Source organism: Embiotoca jacksoni, unplaced genomic scaffold, assembly GCF_022577435.1.
Source record: "Embiotoca jacksoni isolate LCO1_2020_lvr unplaced genomic scaffold, fEmbJac1.0.p SCAF_5, whole genome shotgun sequence".
NCBI classification, from domain to species: domain Eukaryota; kingdom Metazoa; phylum Chordata; class Actinopteri; family Embiotocidae; genus Embiotoca; species Embiotoca jacksoni.
Genome location: NW_027185403.1, coordinates 14447475 through 14470700, shown reverse-complemented (window position 1 = coordinate 14470700; position 23226 = coordinate 14447475).

The following is a 23226-nucleotide window of genomic DNA, read 5'->3' as shown; positions in this document are numbered from 1 at the left end:
GCAATTTTCTTCTCTGCTTAAAGAAATCGTAAGCCTCTTAAAAGTCCTCCTCCTAGCTGCTAACAGTTTTGTAAAAAAAAAAAAAAAGAAAAGAAAAGATCATTACAACAATCTACTCTTAATTTTAAGGGGAAATTCTTGGAAAACGTCATAATTCTAACAAATTTCTTAGATTTTCATCACTTGGAGTAACTCTTAGTACTTGGAATCTTTATTACGACACCCCTGAGTTATTTCATCTTGTCCCTCCTCACCCATCTGCAAACTGCAACCCATTTAAAACACTTTCAGTACACAACGTGTCATTAGTAATTTAAAACCACATTAGACTTTACTGGACCCCAGTGAGCTTTAAAACCAACTAACAAACATCCTATTGAATGTAGAGTGATAAAATGTGATTAAACTGACGTCGCATCTCAGTTATTATTTTAATACAATACCTAAATGCCTGGACTTGGTGGGTTTGAATTAAAGTGCATAATCAGGGAAAAATATTTTGCATTAAAAAGCTAAATCTGCAAGTCCATTGGATCAGTCAGTGTGAAATGGAGTCAAGTTAACTATTATTTTTTCACTCTTAAGTGTATAAGAAATAAAATAGCAATTCATTATCTTTTTATGTCTAATGTGAAGGGAATAAGTCGATAAAAGTAAAATTGTACAATTAAAATTGTCCCATGGGTAATGTGAAATATAGTTCAGACAATGAGAGGAATTACATCAAGGGACCAGTTGAATTTCCACCTCTGGTTCGGTGGTTGATAGACAATAAAACTCCTAATCTTCTAAAACAGATTCTTTCAACACCAGCACACTCCCATGTGACTGAGCTGGTTTAAACAGACCAGCGAGTCATCGCATCATTCCAGCCCCGTGATCTTACTAGCAGGGTTTGAAGGGAGACGAGAAACAAAGAGACCATGATGACATGATGATCCCGCCACAGTGGAGGGACCCTGTCCAACCCCACAGACATAAATCCATGTGCAAACTGGCTGCAGGCACGCTGGAAATGCACTTGTCAGTCCCAGAAGTGGGTGGCTCCAGTGCAAATGGGACTTCGGGGAGGAGGGAGAAAAAATTCCTCCCACACTTCGAAGCTGTGGCCAAGAAGCTTACACCTGCAGCCCTGACATACATCAAGGAGGTGAAGCAGTTCTGGGACAAAATCCTGCAGGCAGGAGGGATCCACCAAAGGACCAGAGTCAAGTCATCTTTCACAAATGAATAGTAAAAAATATATAAATATAAATATAAATTATGGGACATACTGGGTGAATGAAGTCACTTCTAATTCATATCTATCATTTGTGCACTTACATGGACTCTGTTATTTTGTGTGACAGATTGCTCGAGAAACTCCCGTTGTTTTTTAGGATTTTGTTTAACCCAGCTGTCTTTTTTTTCTCTCAAAAATAAACATTATATTAATGATTTAAAAGAAGCAAGATAAAAAAAAAAAAAAATTTAAATAAGGTCTCTTTCTTGCCAAAAGCGATGCCTTTGAAAAGTAGAGGGAAATGCATTAACCCATTTCTGAAAGGAGCACAATGTCTCCTTATTCTCCTTATTGTGTCACATTATCCAAATCCTGCAGATCTGAAAGAATTCCTGCTAATGCTCTGCATAATGAACACTCTTGTATAGGTGATAGCTGCTGAAAACGCTGGGGAGACTGCATGTATGGAATTTGTCCTGCCCACTTCTAACTGCTTGCTGCACCTAAACGAGGTGTCTGAAGATATTAAATAAACATCGTTTTTGTAGTTATTTTGACAGACTATTTTCAAGCAGGCTCTTTATTGCGTGTAGTGAAACATGTCTGCAAAATTTGAATTTCAAATTAGTATCCTTTGAAGATGTAAAAAAAAAAAAAAAGAAATCCTCTTATAAAGAAGTGGATGTGTCCCGGTGGGTGCTGTGTGGTGCAGAGGAGTGATTTCCTGCAGTCAGACAGCAACACCAGGTCAAACAGGTAGGTTAGGTTAGGTTAGGTTAGGTTAGGTTAGGTTAGGTTAGGTTAGGTTAGGTAGTTACTTTATTAATCCCCGAGGGGACATTTTTTTCGCTACAGCAGCATACAGAAGCAATAAGATAATAATAGAACAATAGAAAAGCAATAAAATAGCAGCAAAAATAGCAGTAAAAAATATAAATATAAAATATAAAATGCACAGTATATACAGTACAGTATATATCTATATATATTATATACAAACAAACAAGAAACACAGTCAACAGTGTTATTGTTATGTGATGGATTTTGCCAGAGGTGAGTTATTGTACAGTCTAATTGCGGTCGGCAGGAATGATCTCCTGTATCTGTCCTTGTGACAGCGGAGCTGGAGGAATCTTTTGGAGAAAGTAAAGGTACACACCGAATATGCTCTCAAAGTGGATGATAATTACAGAGCTGAAGGAGAGCGCGTTAAGATGCAGGCCAATTGGACTGACGAGTGCTGGAGATTGAAGTTGTCGAGGCGGGCAGAGTTATTGATGAGACAGAGGCGGCCCAAGACTTCTCCATCTGATTGTGCTCTTGTCTAATAGAGCTAGTTTCAGATGCACTGGCCTCCAAATGAAAACAAGATTAGCTATGATAGAAACATTTTTTCCAGTCTCCCTCTTTTCTGACATGAGATGCTTCCAAAGGTAAAGGGCTCTCTGGAGGAGAAGGGTCATTTTTATGTGCGCTTCTCTACTCGTGTTTTCTTAGCTTGCATGGTGGGCAAGATGAGAGGCTCCAAGTGAGAGCGAACAGGGAGTTTCTGTGGGTTTATTACTGTTGGCAGTATCTGAGTTTTCCTCAGCTCTCGGGTTTGAGCACTGTCAGGTTAGTAGATAAAGAAAACCTAATTTCCGGTAGAAAATTGCCGTATCTAAATTAAGAGGTAACAATTTTAAACTCAAATAAAAAAGAAAAGTCTAAAGTGAAAATTAAAGATCCAAGTTTCCAAATTGCATGTCTGATGATACAATGGGCAGTTAATAACATGTTCAGGATTACTACACTACATTGTGATAGACAATAGACTCCTTTTTTTTTTCCTTTTTCTGAGAAAAAGGCCCGCTCCTGACCTAAGATGTTCAAAGAAAGATTTAGAGCCAGTGGAGGAACAGTGCTTGAGAGAACATAATAATTAGCAGCTCAAATGTCATCATCACCAAGGAGCAACCAATTTAGTATGCAGACATCATGTCTCAGCCTCATTCTATTTGGGACAGATGCAGAGAGAGAGATAGATACGATAGCCAAGTATCATCCTCGGGGAGGGAGACGGAAACAATCACGGACAAAAACTTTGTCTGTAGGGGATGTGGCCCTCTGTACATCCCTCCCCCGAGAGCCTCCCCAGGCTCTCTGCCTCCCGGGGGGCTGTAGGCATGGCTAAGCTTTGCCTGTCCTCCGGGCACACGAGACCCTCCCTGCTACTGTACGAATACTCATCGGAGAATCTCTGCTGTGCAAGGCAGCGATCAGCCCAGAGCCCATTTACAGGCAGAGCTACACAAGCTGTGATCCTATTACAAAAAAAAAAGTTTGACAATGCGATGCTATCTGCAGCGGCGTGTTGTGTTCTCTGTTTGATGCGCGGCGTCTCGTTTGAATCGAGGACTTAATGTCGGCATGTGTGGCGTGCGGCATGTGGCCTGTGTGTGGAGCGCTATCAAACAGCACAGCTCAGCAGAATAAACTGCACTCAGGTTTCCACACGGAGCTCTCATGATTAGATTCTCTAAAGGCTTCAGTAAAGATAACACTTGTGACGATAAGCCTTTGCATGGCGGGATATGTGTGGGGTGTGTGTGTGTGTGTGTGTGTGTGTGTGTGTGTGTGTGTGTGTGTGTGTGTGTGTGTGTGTGTGTGTGTGTGCGTGTGTGTGTGTGTGTGTGTGTGTATTAGGGGGAGGGGGAGGTGGTGTTGCTCACCTTGCCCGGTGAGCATGTAATGTTGTTGTCAAGGCCACAGACACCTCCACAGAGCACAGAGAAGATGAAGGCTGACACTCCTCTCCCGCCATTTCTAAGCAGATTATTTATCCTCCGTATTGAACTCCTCCTGTGTGCTTATTGAGCCTCCACCAGTACACAGATAGAGAGTAACACTAATCTGGAAAATTCATCCAAAAGGTGAAAATGTCACAGTCAATATTAAATGGAAACCTATGCAGCGACTGCTGCTGAATCCTACAAAGGCACTTTGTGACATTAAGCCCGGAGCTCGGACAGACTCGGGCGTTACTGGATATCACGCTGCTGGGGTTTCAGATTTATCACAGTAACCATCTTTATCACGTTAATCGGCCGCGGCCATGAAGATCAGCATCCTCTACTCACTGCACATATTAGGTAGCAGCAACATCAGGCATACAGACATGGCCAAAAATTGGATAGATTTCACAAACTGGATTCATAGACTGTATATAAAAGTGGACGCAGCTTCCAAGTTTGAAAAGTAACACCATTGCGGAAGTGCCTTAAACTGCAATACCACTGAGTACCACTAGGGGATTTCTACAAGTCATAACGGTGTCATTCGCTAAAGTCACACCACATTACTTCTCTTTTCCATCTGAAATAATCCCATTATTAATGAGACTTTAGGCCTCAAAAAGTGGTATATTTGGGGAGGGCGGAGGGGGGGATGTCTACCCGATTGACAGGCCTGTGGTGCAGTCAGGTTTACTCTATAGGTGGGCGGGGCATAGTGTCCTCAGGTTCCCAATCAGATCGAGTCAGATCCAGCGCTCACTCCCCGGCAAGCTCGTCCAAATATGGTCCAAAACAATTTGGTGACGGCCAAAATCCGAACTCAAGGATTCACGATGGCAGTTTACAAATTAATGGGTGATGTCACGGTTGGTTACCACTTAACGGGCTTGCAATCTTTCCAACCCAATTCTCATCCCAGAGCATCAAATACGACTCAGAAACACAGACGTGCCCAAAACTGCGTGGTTCGGTGCAGAAAAAGCTCATGGGGTTAAAAAAAAAAAGTAATTTTACACAAGTAACATTACATATGTCAGATAATCTACTTTATCTGCTTAAATTACTTGCATTAAGAAATGCATGCAGACGTCTCACTGATGGACAAAAAATTAAGTCACTATTCTTTTCAGTGTCATGAACAATTCACGTAATGAACAGAAACAATACACCACATCTGTGCAACACCAACAAACAACAACAAGTATTTTGTTGTATGAACGGGGCAATGCTACCATCGCATCGGCAATTTCCTCCCACCTGTGGCCTGTCTGTTCAAATGGGGTGAAATTGAAAATTGAGGCATTAAAGTTTGCTGCTTTTCAGCTCGTGTTTTTGGACGGTGGCGTCTGAATCTAGAGAGACATACTGGTCCCACTCCACCGCATGGTTTTGTCTCAGGTTTGCCGTGCCACTACTTTTCATTCTAAAAGACTGCCACAAACTTTTCACAGCACGTTGGTCTGTTCAACATAGGACCACCATTTCCATCTCACTGAGGTGCAAGACGTCCTTTTTATGATATTATTTTGTCATCTTCAGTGGCTGCGTCCGCCTGTCTCTCGATGCAAAGCTCAGACGTCTCCAAAGAAACGGCGACAGCCTTAATGTCGGAACTACAGAGAACTGCTGGCGCTAGCGTTTGAATGACAGCAGAGGAAGGACTGAACTTCGGGAATTTTTCACATCATTCAAAAACAAAAATAAAATTTGGTGAATTTGACATATCCCCCAGGATATATCCAACCACCCCAACTTTGACACTGTTTCTACTCCATCACACGACTTCCTCTTCAACCTGGTGGTCACAGAACCGACACCAAAGGACAATTTGTGCTGGTCTCGGAATAAGAACAAGTTTTCATTTAACAATGCATTTCTTGCATGTCAGGACAAACACAACAACACAACAATACAGCACTTACAGATTACCCATAGGGAGGCCACAATGCAAAACATTTGTGTATCGCCATGCAACGATCTCCTGCTACTGCCGCTTCAGTTTAACAAGGAGGAAGCAAAATCCTTTTCCAAAGATTTAATGCTTCTTTTCAGAGATGCTCTTCAAGCTGTCTAACCATTGTCAACTATGTATTTTTTTTCTCATTTCCTCCATTTCCTTTGTGAATAACATTGTAGGACAATAGTGTCTATCAGAAGCTACATTTAAAAGAAAGTACTAACGTCTCTGAGGTGTAAAGCATTTTGTAAATTTGACAGTGAACACAGCATTATTGTCAGCTTAGCGATCATTCTATGCCGCCTGCATACAACTGGTTTGGTTTATTTGTATGCCACCCAGCAAAAGCTTCAGTATCAGTAACACTGTAGTAAAATGGTCCTCTACAAAGTAAAGACCCGCTCTGCCTAGTGACACAACTTATTCAGCAAAGTGCAGCCTGGAAGTTGAACACAACACTCTCACTAGTGTCACACAGCACCAGCTGTGCACTTGAGTGAGCGAATGAGTGGCCACAAATGGTAAAAAGCATATCCTCCCTGGTTATTAAACCGTTTGCTTCTCTTTGAGGAGCGCTGTTTCTTCAAGCTTTAATTACAAGCATGTTCAATAGTTGGAATTGTTACTTTGCTTGTGCGCGACCTTTTGATCTGACAGTACACTGCAAAAGGGATGTGAAGTGGACACTTGCATGCTCCAGCGATGGAGGCGACCGGGGCTGGTGCATCTACACTCCACGTCCCCATGCTGAGGCCCGAGGGCGGCAGTGTTAGTGCCAAATTGACAAAGCAACTAGATGTGACAGAGGGAGTCATAAAATTGCATTTTGTAGGATCAGTGTTTTCCCCTTCTCTCTTGTCCCTCAGCACTTCAAAAATTAGATCATTGCTCAATTTAAAGCAATATGATTTATCTTACACTGGATTCCCTTGTTGAGTTAAGATGGAAGAGGATGAACCCCAGAGCCTCTGGGGACTGAGCCATGTAGATTTGATGTGGTCGTAGTCACTGCACAGCGCTGCAATTTCTGTCTCCTTTTTGACAAATATGCAACATCTTTATACATGTGTAGCTGGAAGATGTATTGTCAGAGTTGATATTTTTTATCAATGTCATTTCAGGCAAATTGTTGCTTTCAGGTATGACATTTTACTCATTTTTTTTTCTAAGCTATTATAAAAGGTAAGGTGATGACTTCAGCAGAGCCACAGCGACAGCAGCGCACACAATCATTTTTAGAGAGATTGAAATGTTTGCCATCGGCATCAGATGTGTTCATAATCTGGAAGATGGTCATGCGGTATGCCACACCACAGTTATGCATGCATTCATTATAATGGAATAATTGTTGCCTCCCAGGGAATAGCCTATAAAACCCCAATGGCTTTGCAGGGATTCATAGCTCTTTTTTTTTTTTTTTTTGCAGGACACTCTGGCTCCCAGCTTTTTGATTGCATGGGAGAGACAGCCTCTGAGCAAAAATGAAATGTATCAATGCTACTGTAGTTCCCTCTCATCCCTAATTTCTTGGGTGCTACCATGGAGTAGAGATTGCAGAGAGGCTCTGTGAAGCATGAAGCCCCGGCTGAATACTAGGTCATCTAACAATCTCGGGCCACGCAGATACAGTGGCCCGAGTTTCATATTGGTCCGCGCCTACTGCCCAGCAAACTGCGACGAGACACTAACACTGATCTGAAAAATGTTTTTTGACTTCAGACTGCTCTTGAAAACTGACCCGACTTTTTTTCTCATCGGATCTCCACGTGTATAAAAGGTCAAATAACACTTCTTAACAGGAAGCTGCACTGCCACTTAAAAAGGTTCTGTAGTTCATGTCTTTGCATCGCTTAAACATCTCAAGGAGTAAAAGGGCAAGAACCTCCTGCCTTTGGTGATGAATTGTGGCAAAGTCTGATCATGTAAATAATCTGCGCTTTATGCAAATTCACATCCACTTAATAGCTGCTGATTGCTGTGTTATTACTGATTGTTGGTGTTCAACATGGTCACAGTAAAACACTGCAGCACGCCATTTATTTTCTGCCACAACTACCTCTGAACAATCACATACCAGTGTAAGTGCATTTTGCAACATTAATATCACGAGCCCTAATAAAAAAGAATGATGTGATGAATATGATGTCCACACATTTTGCCTGGCTCTGAGACAAAGAACAAAGCCATTTCCTTTTGCAGTGAGATTCTCTACGGCTGCAAGCATGCATGAGCAGGATGAAGTAACATTTGGCTGCTCAATTAATTTTAAAGGTTTTTACACGATTAAGCACAATTTATCCAGCGGCTATTACATCCTGCCCTTTCTCTTTCTTGTTTCTCTTTGATATTTTTGTGCACTTGCAAAATTCCTGTATTTAATCTTGTGTAGAAAAAAGCATGCCAGTTGTGAGTGTTGTCAGTCACGTCAGAGCAAAATTACGTTTTCCTGTGATTTTAATGTAGTGGCTGGAAGCACAAGCACAGCTGCTGTTCACACTGCAGCTCCTCATTGTCGTGATAATCATCAGAAGTGTAATCATAGAAATAATTTAGTGATAAAACAATTGAGGTCAAAGTTATGTCTCTTGATCAACATCAGCACGTGCTTTACACACGTTTTTGTGTCCACTTGTTATTGCCCATTTTCTATTTCTAACCCGCGAATGTCAAAGTAAACCCACCTGGTGGTGCTCCTGATCTGATGTGCCTTCTTTGACCTTGAATAGTGACATTATGTCCTTCTTGAAACTTGAGTGAAACTCCAAACACCTCACCAGGCTGTTTGTTTCAATGCCGTAGATTTTATGAAGCATTTCAAATGTCTTGGTATCATGTCAAATGTGCATGTATCAGTGGTCACAAAAACTTATGCAATGCAGATGATGATGTTGATCAAGCAATGTAACTTGGAATACTTACTCACAAGGGTTATAGCTTCCTCCTGCTCCATGCACGTCACTGTGCTGCGCTCCATTGGCGCACAACAAGAACACCATCAGAACTTTCTGATCCCACCCCATAATCAGACAAACTTCCATTTAAGAGATTTTAAAGAAAAAGCAGCCAAAATGGTGAACATAAAAATTTCAATATCCACAAGAGGCTGTGTTTGAAATCTTTCAAATTATTGAATATTCTGAAGATTTTCAGACATATCCTGTTAATCATTCACAACTTTTGGCAAAACAACTTTCAAAAATTCATTGGAATTAAATTAAAACCTTTACTTCAGTTAAAGCTCATGTAGTGTTAAAGAAGTGTTTCTGATTATTTTATCAACAACATAACTCATCGTTAGTAGTTATGAATGCAGAGCTTCCCCTACTATCATGAGATGTAAGCCAAGTATTCTTACACAGTGTCTCAGCTGAATGAACAGAAAAAAAAAAATCCTATGCCGCTTTCCTTTTCTCTCCAGTTTGATGAGCTCCGTGGCCAATGACCTTTCATTCATATTTTCTGTTTCTTTAACTTCTCTCTTTAACACCCTAAGCGTCAGAAAACAATCCAACACTGACTATATTTAGTTAGAGACTAGTGTTGCATTGTATGAACACATGGGTGATTGGTGTTATTTTTATGTTAACTATTTCAGCTCTACAATGAAGAGGAACTGGCATTCTCCCTCAAAGCAAAAGGAAATGTTTAATGAATGTCACAGAGCAGTGATAAAACATGTAGTGAAAGCCCTACAATCCTTCAGCACAGAACAATGTCCATGGTTTAGGTTAATTACCATTTTCTATTAGAGTTGGTGTCATGCTTGTCTGGTAATTGGTCCCTAAATTAAAATTAAAACCACCAATTGTGTTACTAACCTCATAAGAAGCAGCTAGATTATTAAATATCCAGTTATGTCCTTTACAAAACGGTAACTGTGCAAAATTTGAGTTGAAAGTACAGTAGCCTACATTTCTTTTAACTATCCTCATTCTTTATTCCTGAATACAAAAACTACTTTCAATGAGGGATTAAAAACTGGATTCATATTTGATAAAAGGCTCTGTGCCTGGCTGAGATTTCACTACTGCATCATAAATGTCCGTTTGTTTTTTTGCTTTTCTACTTGCTAATGTCTGTGTGCAAATCTTTAAAAAAAAAAAAAATGTGATCATCACAAAAGGATTTACAGTAGGATTATCAACGACTTATTCTTATGCCTTAGAGATGTGATTTACATCGCCAGTATGTAAAACAAACAGAAACAAATTTGGTTTTATTGCAGTCTCATTGGTCAGCCCAGTCTGTAAAGCATGTACCACACCCCTCAGTCCACGACAGGATAGTGTCCATGTATGGGTTTTTTTCTCGCCTGGGTGTGATAAGTACACACATGTATGAGCAGGGTCAAAGAAGGAGGTCATGTTCGACAGAAAGTCAATGTGGATTTATTATAAGTGATACAAGTAAGTGACTTACATACGGAAACATCGTTTATCAACGCATGTTCCGTAATTTACGTGACATACGTTACGTAACTTACATAAAAAGACTTATTTCCACCCAAACCATGATTTCCTGAACCTAACCACGTCGTTTTTAATGCCTAAACCTAAAAGTATCTTACTTTTCACACCTAGACGAGGCAAATGGTGACACTGATACGATATCCTGTAGGAGACTGATGCGTGCATTATACACCTCAGTGTGATACCTGGTTGCCTTGGTGCATAAATTGTTAAATGCAATGTTTTGTACAATGTGCCTTTGTGGTACTGAATATTGACCATTATGTACTGTATCTAAACCAGAGCAACCCAATAAAGGTTAATTTTCAGCCAAATATATCACAATTTAATGAAATATAATTCCACATAAACATTTATTTTTGCCCCATGACCCTCCATCCAGATTACTTTTTGGCTCTTCATATTAAACAATTTGTGCAACTCTAATCTAAACTGTTTTATTTACATCCTCATACCTTGTATCTTTAGTCATTTTATGCTTGTGAATAATTAGTTTGTGTTATATTGTTTGTAAAACCTGCAGTTTGAGGGCCAAAAAGAGCATTTTGAATTGAAATGGACTTCAAATATGTCAAAGCCTAGGTACATAAAACCAAAATCTATCTGCTAGGCCAGATAGCACCAAAGGGGGAACTGGCCCTCTGATTAAACCATTTTAGAAACAAAATACTGCAAACGAGCCCATTTGAAAAGTTTGGTGTTCTGATTAAGCCGCCATCAGCGGCGTCTGCGTTCAATGCTACAACCATCAAAGTAGAAACAGATGACTAACAGCCACATCAAACCCAGGGAGAAAAATGTTATCTGTCGCCAGCGCACATAGGCATGTCAAAATAGGATATATATTATTTATCACATTCCACACTATCAAAAGAATGAAAATCAACATAAAGCCGCATCTAAGCCTCAAATGTTTCAACAGCAGGTGCCACATTTCATCCGCAGCTTTGGTTGTTAGAAGGCAAGCCCGAGCATTTACAGTTGTATTTGTCTTAGTAGTTTTCCGATTTAGGTCTGCAGGGAAGCAAATGCTACACTGCTTCACACTGTACCTGTCTTCAAGGATTGTGACAGCAGCAGGATGATTGCAAGGGTGATTTGGTTCCACAGTCTTGTTTATTGGCAGCAATTTAGCCAAGCGTGTCTTCGAAAACTCAACAGAATAATTTATCAGTTTATGCAGAGGTATTCTCACAGAGATATGCTCCAGAGCAAAGGAAGCATGGTACTGGCAAGAGAAATGTCATGAGCTCAGAGATATCTAGTCAGGTCTGTGCAGAACAGGGAATTCAGCCTCATGCACTTTTTGTGAGAAAATATTCTAATTTGAGTTCAATCCACACATGCTGCTACAAAAACGTGACTCCAAGCTATTCTTTCCCTGCTTTCATTCATTAATTCGTCTTTTTTCTAATTTAAGATACCACATTTCATTAGAAAGGACCCTGCCCCTAATCCTAACAACAAAGCCACATAATGGGAATGTCCCATGTCAATTGATACTGCAATGAAGGGAAAGATTAAAGGATAAATCCTGCTTTTTGGTGTGATGTTCACACAGTTCTTTGGCTTTGTGAATAGTCTAAGAGCCAGCTTAAACTGCAATACAAGCAGTGGCACTCAGAGGGAATAAGACTGAATGTGGTTTTGCAGTTTTGCCAGGTGCTTTGCAAAGGCACACGATAGCTTGTATGACACAGAATAGCTCGGCGCTGTGCAACCCACTGCATCAGACTCGAATGTGAAGTGGTGCCGGTGGAGGAAGAGACACAAATAAACTACACCTCAGCATTATGTAACATCTCATTTCTCAAGGAAACCTGGCAACACGTGAACACATAGCATGAATGATAGCAGCTCCACTTGCCGTTATGTACAACGTGCAGGAAAACAAAGAAAAATAAACCGAACGGCCAGGACGTGACAGAATAGATTTGATCTAGATAAAAACAATATTTGAAGAAACGTGAAATTTCCATTCTGGACTTAATCTGTTCAGGCTGCCTGGGGGCTTGGTGTCCAACCTCAGGGGAGCCCCGGCAATCCCCCCCCCCCCCCCCCCCCCCCCCCCCCCCGACTCTTTCTGGAGAGCGGTGCAGAGAAATGTGCAACAGAATGGAAATCTCAACACTTCAAGCCCTCCCAGATTGCTATTGAAAGCATTTACAGTACACTGGGTAAGACACGCAACCAAGCATTGATAATGAGGGAGAGGGTGAGAGAGAGAGAGAGAGAGAGAGAGAGAGAGAGAGAGAGAGAGAGAGAGAGAGAGAGAGAGAGAGAGTGTTACTCGGGCGATATTTGTAGGCGAATACAAGGCGAGAGAGGCAATGCTTGTTTTTCTTTACCCCTGTGGAGGAGTTGGCTATCAGCAGCGGTCTTTGCGCTCCATCTTATTGGCGCAGAGTTAGCGATCTTATGAATGACTGACGTGGAAGGTCTCGGAGAAACCTTGACCGTAGGTTCACCACAGTTGTGCAATCATCTGCCGCAGAGTGAGCGAGGTTAAACGGGGACAGAGAAGAGAGAGCGAGAGAGTGGCATCTATGAAACAATTATCATACACATGACATGCCTTGTAGGGCCGGGTAGCAGGGGGGGGGGGGGGGGGGGGGGGGGATTCAGAGGTAGTACACTCCGCAGATGATTACATCATTTATAGATGAAAGAGGATCCAAAACAGCGATCAATGCACAGATGAGCCCGGCTACCAAATGAGTCCAACCTGGTCGTTTGAGTGCACAGCAGAATGACGTGAACACCGCAGAACGGGCAGGTGCAGGGCTATTTTAAATGGCTCTCCGCCCCCCCCCCCCTTCTTTCCCCTAAAACAAACCAGCTATTAAAACGGCCACTTATATCACTCTGATTGTAGTGAGGGGGAACAGAAAAAACCTCCAGCCTTGTCCTCGTTTGGGAAGGGGAACCAGTAAATGGGCCAGCATGACCACTGAGGAGTTACGACCATTTGGGGCAGATCCATCAGAGCAGTTTGCAGCCACGTTCTCGCATTTGAGCACATTCCTGCACACAAGCACCCTCACAAATCTTCTGTTATCGCCAAAGTGGCCACCGTGAAGCCACTACAGCGGGTGCGATACAGGCCGGTTGCGCTAACCAGGGAAGTGTAGCGGGATGGAAAGTGGGGGCCTTGGAGAGTACATTAACCTGCACCGATCTGCCAAATACAGCAGCAATTTCACACCTGAGTGGATAAAAACATGACAACCATTCTTTTTTTTCTCTGGTGACAGGGAAAAACGTCACGACTTGAATTCAACAATCAGATACAAGACATATGTTCCTCATCCTTCAGGAAAGTGTCTGCAGCAGCTGGGGGGAAGAGAGTGCATTTATTTCATGATAATTATCTATTCAATTATTTTCTCATACAACTTGTCTTCTTACAAACGTCTTCAGTGTTTAGGGGTCAGCTCAGTTTAGAGTGATCACGTGGTACTGTATGACGTTTAGTGATGCCTATCTCTAATTATGATTGTCGTTAGCAGGCATGTAAACTAAGCCCCAGTAAGATACAGTAAGTGCAGTGTTCATTACTGACTGTATCTTTTTTAGTTTGATAGAAATGAGAGAAGAATTGCTGCTCTGTATTTTTAGGAAAATGGTTATAAATTATGCCTGATGGTGGTTTTCAGGAGTAATGGCAATGCTGGATAACTTAAACACACTCTGCTGAACCGACAACATTTGCCTTAAGTGAAGCTGGGAGATCTTGTTTCTGCAAGATTAAAGGGCACGTGTCAAGTCACATTGGAAACACTGTTTTGTTGCACAGAGTTGACGGAGAAGACCGGAACCGCTGTAACATGTCCGGGCTCCATTTTAAACATCTCTCTTCTATAGAAACATGATCACTAACAACGTGTTTTCTTGTAGCTATTCGGCTGCAGTAATTGCAGTGAGAGGGGTTTTAAAGTGACAGGTTTTAGTGATATATCCCAGGGCTGATCGATTTAATGCTGTGTACAGTCGTCTTTAAACCCAATGTTGTATTTTGTTGTTCTCTCTCCCTTTTCCTTTCCCCCCAAATATTTTGATGTGTAGTTCTTATCAGGATCTCAGCAGTATAAACTTCAAGTTGACACTGCAGGAGGGGAGTTTTTTAGATCTTTTGATGTGTGATTTCGAGTGAACAAGGGCGAATGTGATGTACATGCGAGAAAAGACACCAATTAAGGAAGGCGCCACACTCCCAGGGAAGTCACACCATTATTTCTTTGAGACCCACTCAAACTCTGACAAAGGGCATGAATCAAACTAAACCCTTAGGCGAGGGCAGGAAAGGAAAATGGTGCGTGTGTGTGTGAGAGTTTGTGTGGAGGCTGTATCCGGCATAGCCGAGCTTTGAGACTGGGCAGTAACAAACAAGATAAGACAGTCAAGTGAAGGAAGAGACAGGGAAATCTCAGGGATCTTTGACAAGAGGAGGCTCTCCAGACAGACAAGGTGATACTCGGAGCTGTAAGGCATAAGGGCACATTCACACCGAGCACTTTTTTGGCCGTTTATTTCAATTCTAGAGAGTTCGTTCCTGCTAATTGGTTGGATGAGAAGGTGCCAACCAATGTCATTATTATGTGTGCATCAAATGACAGCAACTACCCAAAAAACCTCTATCTTCTGTGGTGCATTTCATTAGCAGTCAGAATGCAGGCTGAACCAAACGGATGCTCAAAAAACAACCACAAAATACTATATGTAATGAATAAAAAGGCTTTTGTCAACAAAGGTTTGAGTGATGTTCTCTCAGTTTCAGCTGTTTTGTAATGTATTTTGAAATGATATGAAGCGCAGAGGTAAACAACGAGAACTTAAGCTCAGTCTATAATTTTAGTTAAAAAGTTTAACAGCATTATGGCTTCTAAGGGATTTTCTTTAAAATCTCCACGTTGTGTCAAGTAACTTCACCAAAAACGAGTCCAATGATGGAGTGTTACATGCTCCCCTCTTGTGTTCACACTCTCTCGCTCTTCAGTTGCGTCTGATCTATGATGAGTGGCAAGCTCTGCCCATTTAGCCTCTTCAAAGGAGCTTGGTGGAGAAGGAGCTCTCTCCAAGTAGCTTTGCTTGTATTCATACAGGATGCATTCACTCGCCGCGCACTATTTTTCAACATAGTATTTTCTCTAAATAATACAGAGGCAATGACCTCTACGTCCAGCCATGGCTGCTGTAAGGTAAACACAAGTTTATTGTCTGGTCCATATACTTGTTAACCTGTCATAGATCGTAAAGATGAAGCTTCTTGCAGAAAGAGCACGTTTGTAGTCATGACATCCGTACAAACAGACACAACACCGCTCACGGTCCATACATGTCTAAACGACGTCAAGTTCCCCCAAGCATTTTCTAACAAGAGGAACCTGTCACATCCCTGCAGTGAAGTGGACTGTGATAATGAACCAAATATAAAAGTCAGCACCATGACGTGGTCTGAGCACCTCAATGTTTTTTATAATGTGAACAAACACTGGCTGCTTCATCTCAAAGAAATCTGCAAGCTTTCACCAAACTAGCATTTTACACAAATCACAAAAATCGGTAGCCTAATAAAGGTGTGAAGCTTCACTGGACGCTCAATTCAGTTTGATTCAATTACAATTCACCTGTCAATGACTCGACTGCAGGATGCATCTCATGCATCTAAAATAGCTTAGAGGGATAGAGTTTAACCCAGGTTATTTTTTGTAGCTATGATTTGCTAACCTGTCATCGATACACATGCAGACTGTCTGTAGATGCTAAAATTAACGGATGTCCCTTAAATGCCTCACATGCAGACTATTGTAAGACACTACAATTTACAGATGTCCCCTAAACGCCTCACATGTAGACCATCAGTGGACGTCAGTGGGAAATTCAGTCCACACAACTGAGACAGGTGTGTTGTGAAAAATGAATTTGAAAAGAGTGTAAAAAGGCATTTTAATTATGTTAAAACCGAGTGATTTTATCTACCACAGTGGGATGCCGAAGAACACCCTATGTATGTGAAACGCTGGGCTATAATTTAGTTTAATCATGTTCTGTCAATGTGTTGATGCAGAATCTTTCACATTGACATCATGATGCATCTCAGAATTAACAAATTGAAACATCTCCAATCGGTACTCTAAATATTGCTGTAGATATTTATGGCTACTCCTGTCTGTCTAAGATATCTATTACACTTCAACCTGGCTGTAGAACATACAAAAAGCAAATGCAATTAAAAAATGGTATTTAAAAATACCAGATTGTCCACGTGGTTTACAACATTGAGCAAACTATGGCAGCAAAAATCCCATTAGTTATTTTTTAACTTGGCTTTAAAACAATACAACTCTGAGGAACATTACTCTGCATCATGTGGACCAACTGCGCCGTGTGGCAGTGAAATATATGAATAGTTACAGAACAGGCTCTCGTATCAGTGACAACACTTTGGTGTTTACCTCTTAACATAATTCAGGAATGAATGGTCAGACTAAAATGTGCCTGTTGTCCAATTCACAGTTTTGTGTGTCAAAGTGTTATAAGACACATCAGCTGAGTGAGAGTGTCACTAGTTGTCAGAGAGCCCAGAATTCATAGTGGCTTCCCTCCAGACGGAGCTGCATGGTTGTGCAGAAAGGACGGCAGATAGAAGTCACTTACTTAATAGGCTGCACCTTAATGAAACAATGTACTTTCTGTAATTTACATGAAGTTACAAGTCAGTTAAGTCCATTTTAATGACTTCACTTCCTCTCCAAAGACCTTAAATCACAAAGGGGGGCTTGTGGGTGAGGGTTCATTCAGATGAATACATAGAAATGTATTACAATACAGGAACTGCTCATTTGACTTCATACGTTCCTGAGTTTAGAAGGATAAATAGAGAAAAATAATGACATTTTTTTTAAACCTCTCAAACGGAAGAGGTTTAGCAATTGCTAAGTTACGGTTGCTATGGTACAGAATAATTAGAGAGCGTGTGCATGAGGGTGTGACTCAGCACTATCAGTGTACGAATGGGAGCCAGTGAATAAACATTAAGAGGATGTGAAATAAAGCATTGTTTATGCAGCTGCTGCCTCCGTTGAGTAAGTAGCCAATGCCGGCATCTCAATTCTATTCCTGTTCTTCAAGACTGTCCAAGGAAGAGGGAAGCAAAAGAGACCAGAAATCAGCTTTTATGGTTGCTTATATAAATGCAGATGAGGAGTCCAGAGTCCTTAAATGTGTGAAAAAGTGAGTACACCCGCCAGATAAGATGCCGAGGTTTGTGCTTTGAGCAGTGAGAATGCACTGATCTGTTCACAGTGTTGGTATATTTAGCAGAGATTAAAACCCATGTGATGCAACAGCAACAGAAATGGTTGAAAGCTGCACTTTCTGTTTTGGGATTTTTTTTTTTTTTTTGTACGGTTACGGGTGTAATTCATCGAAAAAGAGGACGAGTCGATGGCAGGTAACATTAAAAGATGACTCATTCAGCACTTCTATGACAAGGCTCGCTCACTCCTTTCCCTGGTGCCTTTCTGTTCGACACTTTAGGATGAGCACTACAGCCTCGACACATGTCGTATATATGGAGCCAGACCTTAATTTCCTAAGCTTCATCCTCTTTAATTTAGCCTTTTCCTTTTCGGGTGAATATTCTCTATAACATTACATTTCACTTAATGGCATGTAAGAATCCGTGCCCCTGGGGATTTTTCACACCCGAGCTGTGCAATAACCAGACAGTGAAAAAGCGGCTCGAAGCATCCATCATTCCAAGCCCTGCTATGATCCAGTTTAAACACTACTGGGCTTTGGCAGCAAAGCTGCAATAAAAGCAATTTGACATTGTACACTGTCACATGAGTCCCTGCCTACAAAACTCTCTCAGCGAGAGCTCAGCAGAAGAGGGATAAATCTGCCTAAGCATCGTGAATATATAAACAACGATTCAGGAGAGAATTTACAGAGATATGAAAGTTCTCCTCCTGACATGTAAACAACACAAGCTCTGAAGTTTGAGGGAGTTTGGTCCATGTCTGTAAATCCTCAGGGTTGTCCTTAAGGAAAGCACCATGTACTTTAGCAGAGGCAAATAGCGGTCTGCCAGTGCATGACCCGATCAATAAGTGAGACATGGACTCTAGGTTGGGGTGTTGCAGATTTCTTTGTATTTATCTAATTCTGCCAGCAGCAACCGATGCATCAATGTCAGTCTGCTACTGGAAGGCTCAAAAAGAGTGAGACTCAGCCAGGTCACATGGGGTGATGCGCCAGACTTCAAAACTCTGAGCAGGAGACGAGAGAAGTGCCAGAGGCAGAGTGGTGCCAAGCCTTGGATTACACCCTGGTGGAGAAGCTAATTGGCCAGTGGTGTGTTTTAAGTCTAGTCTGCTGATGATTTAACTCCTTTATTAATTGCTGCTAGCTTGTATGTATCCTCTGCAGTGCAACCAAAATGAAAGTGCCCATGGAAATAAAGCATTGGCCCACAATGGACCGAATTTCTGTAATGTTCAGTGAGCAAATGCATTGTGCTGCAGCAAGACTCCAACTTCACCACTGTCGTCTGAGCCAACACTGCCTGTTGGGTTTGGATACACGAGACCAGAAACATACAAACACAGAATGAATTGGTGGGAAATTTGAAATTGTGGATCCCGAGATGGCACCTGTTGTGAACATGAAGGAGTCCTGACATTAACCAAGACAACGGTACCTGTTATAAACATGTAACCTTTGCTTTTACCACTGTAGTTGAGGTCAAGAAAATGATTCACGACACTAGCCCCCTTTACACAGAGCCAAATATTTCAATTAAAAATAGTTTAAAAAAATAATAATAAAAATAATAAAATGGCCCAAGCAGGCATTTTGAAATTTCAAATGGTTGCAGATGGGAAGATGAAACTTTTCCAATTATCAAGCTACTGCTGGATTAAGAGCAACACAATAATGGAAAATATTGTTCTGAAGAGATGATCGATATCCATCTTACATTTTATTTTTCCATTTCTCTTCCATGAAGGCCCGCCCTACTTTTGCTCTGATTGGTTAGTCAAAGTTGGCATATGGACATTTAAGGTGTCTTGATTGATTCACAATGACAACTCGAAGCCTTGTTTTGATCCGTTACGTTTACCCTGTTCATTTCAATGCATTACGTGTAAATACAAACTTAACACTTCTTGTCTCACATTAAAGGCCCTCTAGCATGTTAGTAGTCAAAAACCCTTCAATTTTTAACAAAGCTTTTATTGTGAAACATTTGCGGCAATCGTTTGTGACTGAAATCGGGCATCACACTTTAGAAGAAGACGGCATGATTATGTTGACTTTATGACATTAAAGCGATGGGAATTGCTGCCTATTGTATGTAAACTTGTCACCGTAGGAACAGTGGTTACACGCCATGATTTAACAAATAGCACAACAGCCCTGATCATACCCCATAAAAAAAAAAAGTGTGCATTTAACTGCATCTAATGTTGGGAATAGTTGGGGTTGGTTGGTTAAATTATCTTAACAAAAACATTGACAAGTTATATTGTCTTGGTTAATGTCACATTGTCATAACAAAGAAATCCCAAACAATATCAAGTTTGCATTCACAGGAAGATAATTGATGGAATGACATTTGATGACAACAGTTGTAAACATTCATAAAGACTCCTTTGTGTTCTTGACAGGTGTCATGTCAGTCTCATGCACGCTCCATCAGCTAAAGCATTACTGCGCAATCTTCAGTCATACGGGTTTGGTTGCAGCAATGGAACAAGCAACCTCCATTATAGTGAGACATTTTAACAAGGAGCTTAGGTCCAATTATTGACTGAACAGATGTTATGTTCTTATTTCAAGGCACGGTTGTCATGTCAACCAACAGAACTCAAAAGAACTCATCCATTTCATTATTTCAGGGCCGACACTTACTGAGGGACAAACTAATAAGCTTTTGAGATGTACCGCATTTCAGTTCCCCACGAGAGGCCCATTTCAAGGCTTTTTTTTTGTGTGCCTGGAACAGAACACGCATGATGAAAAAAATTAGGACAAATGAGCGCAGGTCTATTTATAAATGGATATCATGCCAGCTTTTCAGAATATATTTGGAATTGTTGGACCGTACAGTTACAGAGGCAAGGATGGGCCGCTGGCCGGAGTTACTGCAGGTCAATTAACCAGTGATTTTTCCAGTCATGAGGACTGAGTTCAGAGCAGCATCAGTTATGATGTGCAATGACAGATGCCAGTGCAGCTGTTGCACTGAACACCAGTGCAGTTCAGGTGGCCACTGGCTGGCCGTAGCTGACTGCTGCAAAACATAACACTTTACAAAAACACTATCACACCTCACTAAGAGGTCATTTAAAACAAATAAAAAGCAGATGGCATAAAAGCAAATGTATTCAAAGATGAAGCCAACCGTTTGCTGTTATACACATACTGTCATAAGGGTGCAACTTTATGTCCAAAATAAAGCAAGCATTTATGCAAATGGATGCTTGGCGTAACGTTAAGTTGAGATCGGTGCCTTTATCCTTATCACATATGCATAGGGCCACTCAGCATGCTATGAAGTATTTACATTGAGGCCCTTTGTGAGGCATTCTACATACCAGAGCACTTCAAGTTAGTTGCACAGCCTGGGGCCAGAGCAGAAGCAGGAGGGCCTCTGCAGATGCCACAGACTCACTGATTGCCAAAGTCCAAAAATCACTGCTGTGTGTGTTTGTGTGCTCTTCAATTTGCTGCACACACCTATTACTTTGCACTCATGTCTGTCTGGGCAGAATCTATAGGGCAACCAAAAATTACCCACACACAGATGTTTGAGTGTTTCTCTGAGGCGTTTAAGGCTTGATGTATGCTATTATAAAAGAAGTGCGACGGCGGCTGCAGCGTCAGCACTCTGCTGCTCCACGGGCTCACGGGGGGCCAGGGGGGTGATTGAGAACCGGCTGACGGAGGATATGACAAGATAAAGAATATTGAATTACACACTCCTAACAATAATTACATTTTAAATTAAGCATATACATATTAAGGAATATTTGGTTCATTTCTAATGATCCGCTGGAGACAACTTCTACGTATTTTTTTTTTATGGGACATGGTAATTGCTGCATGTCTACATACAAAATGTGATTTCAGGCATTTTTTGGTTCAGCCAAAATAAAAACAATCCCCATTTCTAACGAGTTGCTACGAGGAAACTCCTGCATGATTTCACTGATCCTTCTGAACGACAGACAGGCAGACATACATGACTTCATCATGTGTATCGTTATGCTTCGAAATCCTACTGGTTGTCTTTTAAATTCAAGATATGTCTGCAGCATCACACGAGTGTGAAGACATTTTAATGAGGCTGAATCATCCTAAGCTTATTTCTGTGGGATGGAGTCAATCTTGGGGGGAAAAAAAACAAGATAGAACTGTCTGTCTGTGTCTGCGTGATGCAATGACAAGTTCACTCAACCCCTCGACAAATTTAATAGCACTCCCTCCCTCCACTTTCAGACTGAAATGTCGTCCATATTACAGAGCCTCCGAGAAACACGGAGCAATCAAGGCGAAAAAGCAGACACTCCTGAAGCGCTGTTCCAAAGCCGAGCCTCATATTTTGTGTTAACCCTGCATAGGGCTGCTTCTTCTGAAGGGGAGGTTCAGGTTTTCAAATCCATATTCAATGTTAGAGGAGGTTTTCTGAGGAAAGATAAATACCGTCTTTCGAATAGATACAGTTTCGTGAGTGTGCATGATGACTTAAATCAGACATGGAGAAGAGTACCAGGTTGCGCTGTGAGGCTGAGCCGAGTTCATGGCACCACCACCACAGAGAAATTATTTAACATCACTTTTAATTCAGTCAGCCTACACGGTGGCCCATTACAATAGAAGGCTGATTTACTCAGTGTATTTGGAGCTCAGTTCAGTTCAGGGGCGTTCATGCCTGCGTCTGTCCGAGCTCTCCCCCGCACACCGCTCGCCGGTGTCACAGCAGGCCTACCAACAGCACAGTATACATGACAGCAGTAATATGGGAACTGACAGCAGAATAACAACAGCCGCATTCTTTGCAAAGCATTAGTCCATATGACCTCTAAAGAGATAGCAAGTACAGGCATCTTGTGCATGCACTGTTTTTTTCTGAAGGTTAAACCTGCCCTTCATGGAATTAATTCATTCTTAATACACCAGCCTCTGAAATACTGTTGAAGAAGGATAATGTGTACCCAATGCACAACAAGTGAAGAAACCTTTTTCCCAGCATGAAGAGATTAGTAGTGTGGCAAGACATGTAAAGGCTACGTTCCCACTGTCAGTCCAAATCTGATTGATTTCACATATCCAATCAGAATGTGGTCGATCGCCCAGATTTTAAAGTATTTTGCAAGTGATCAGATTAAATTTGTCTGTCCTGGTGGCAATCCTCATTTTCAGTCTTATCCACACCGGTTGCTATAGTAATAACATTATGCTTGAAGTAGATAGGAATGGGTCGTGATTTTTGGATTTTCTAATGAACATTAAAATAAAAAAAATCAAACATTGTAAGGCTTGTCTTATTTCCCCTTTTTCACAGGCGCATGGTAGTAATGTGTTACCACCGCAGTAATGCAACTAAAAGATGTTTGCCAACTGCCTTTGAACAACAAAAGAAGCACGTTACAAGCAGGCTCAGGTGAAACGTGCGTCACTGTGAGATTAGACGACGTGGCACAAACAGCAGGAAACGTGCAAAGATGACTGCAGCCGTTAAACATTCTGTCCACAGCGGTGTTGAATAAACCAAACGGTGTGCGGTGCGAACTC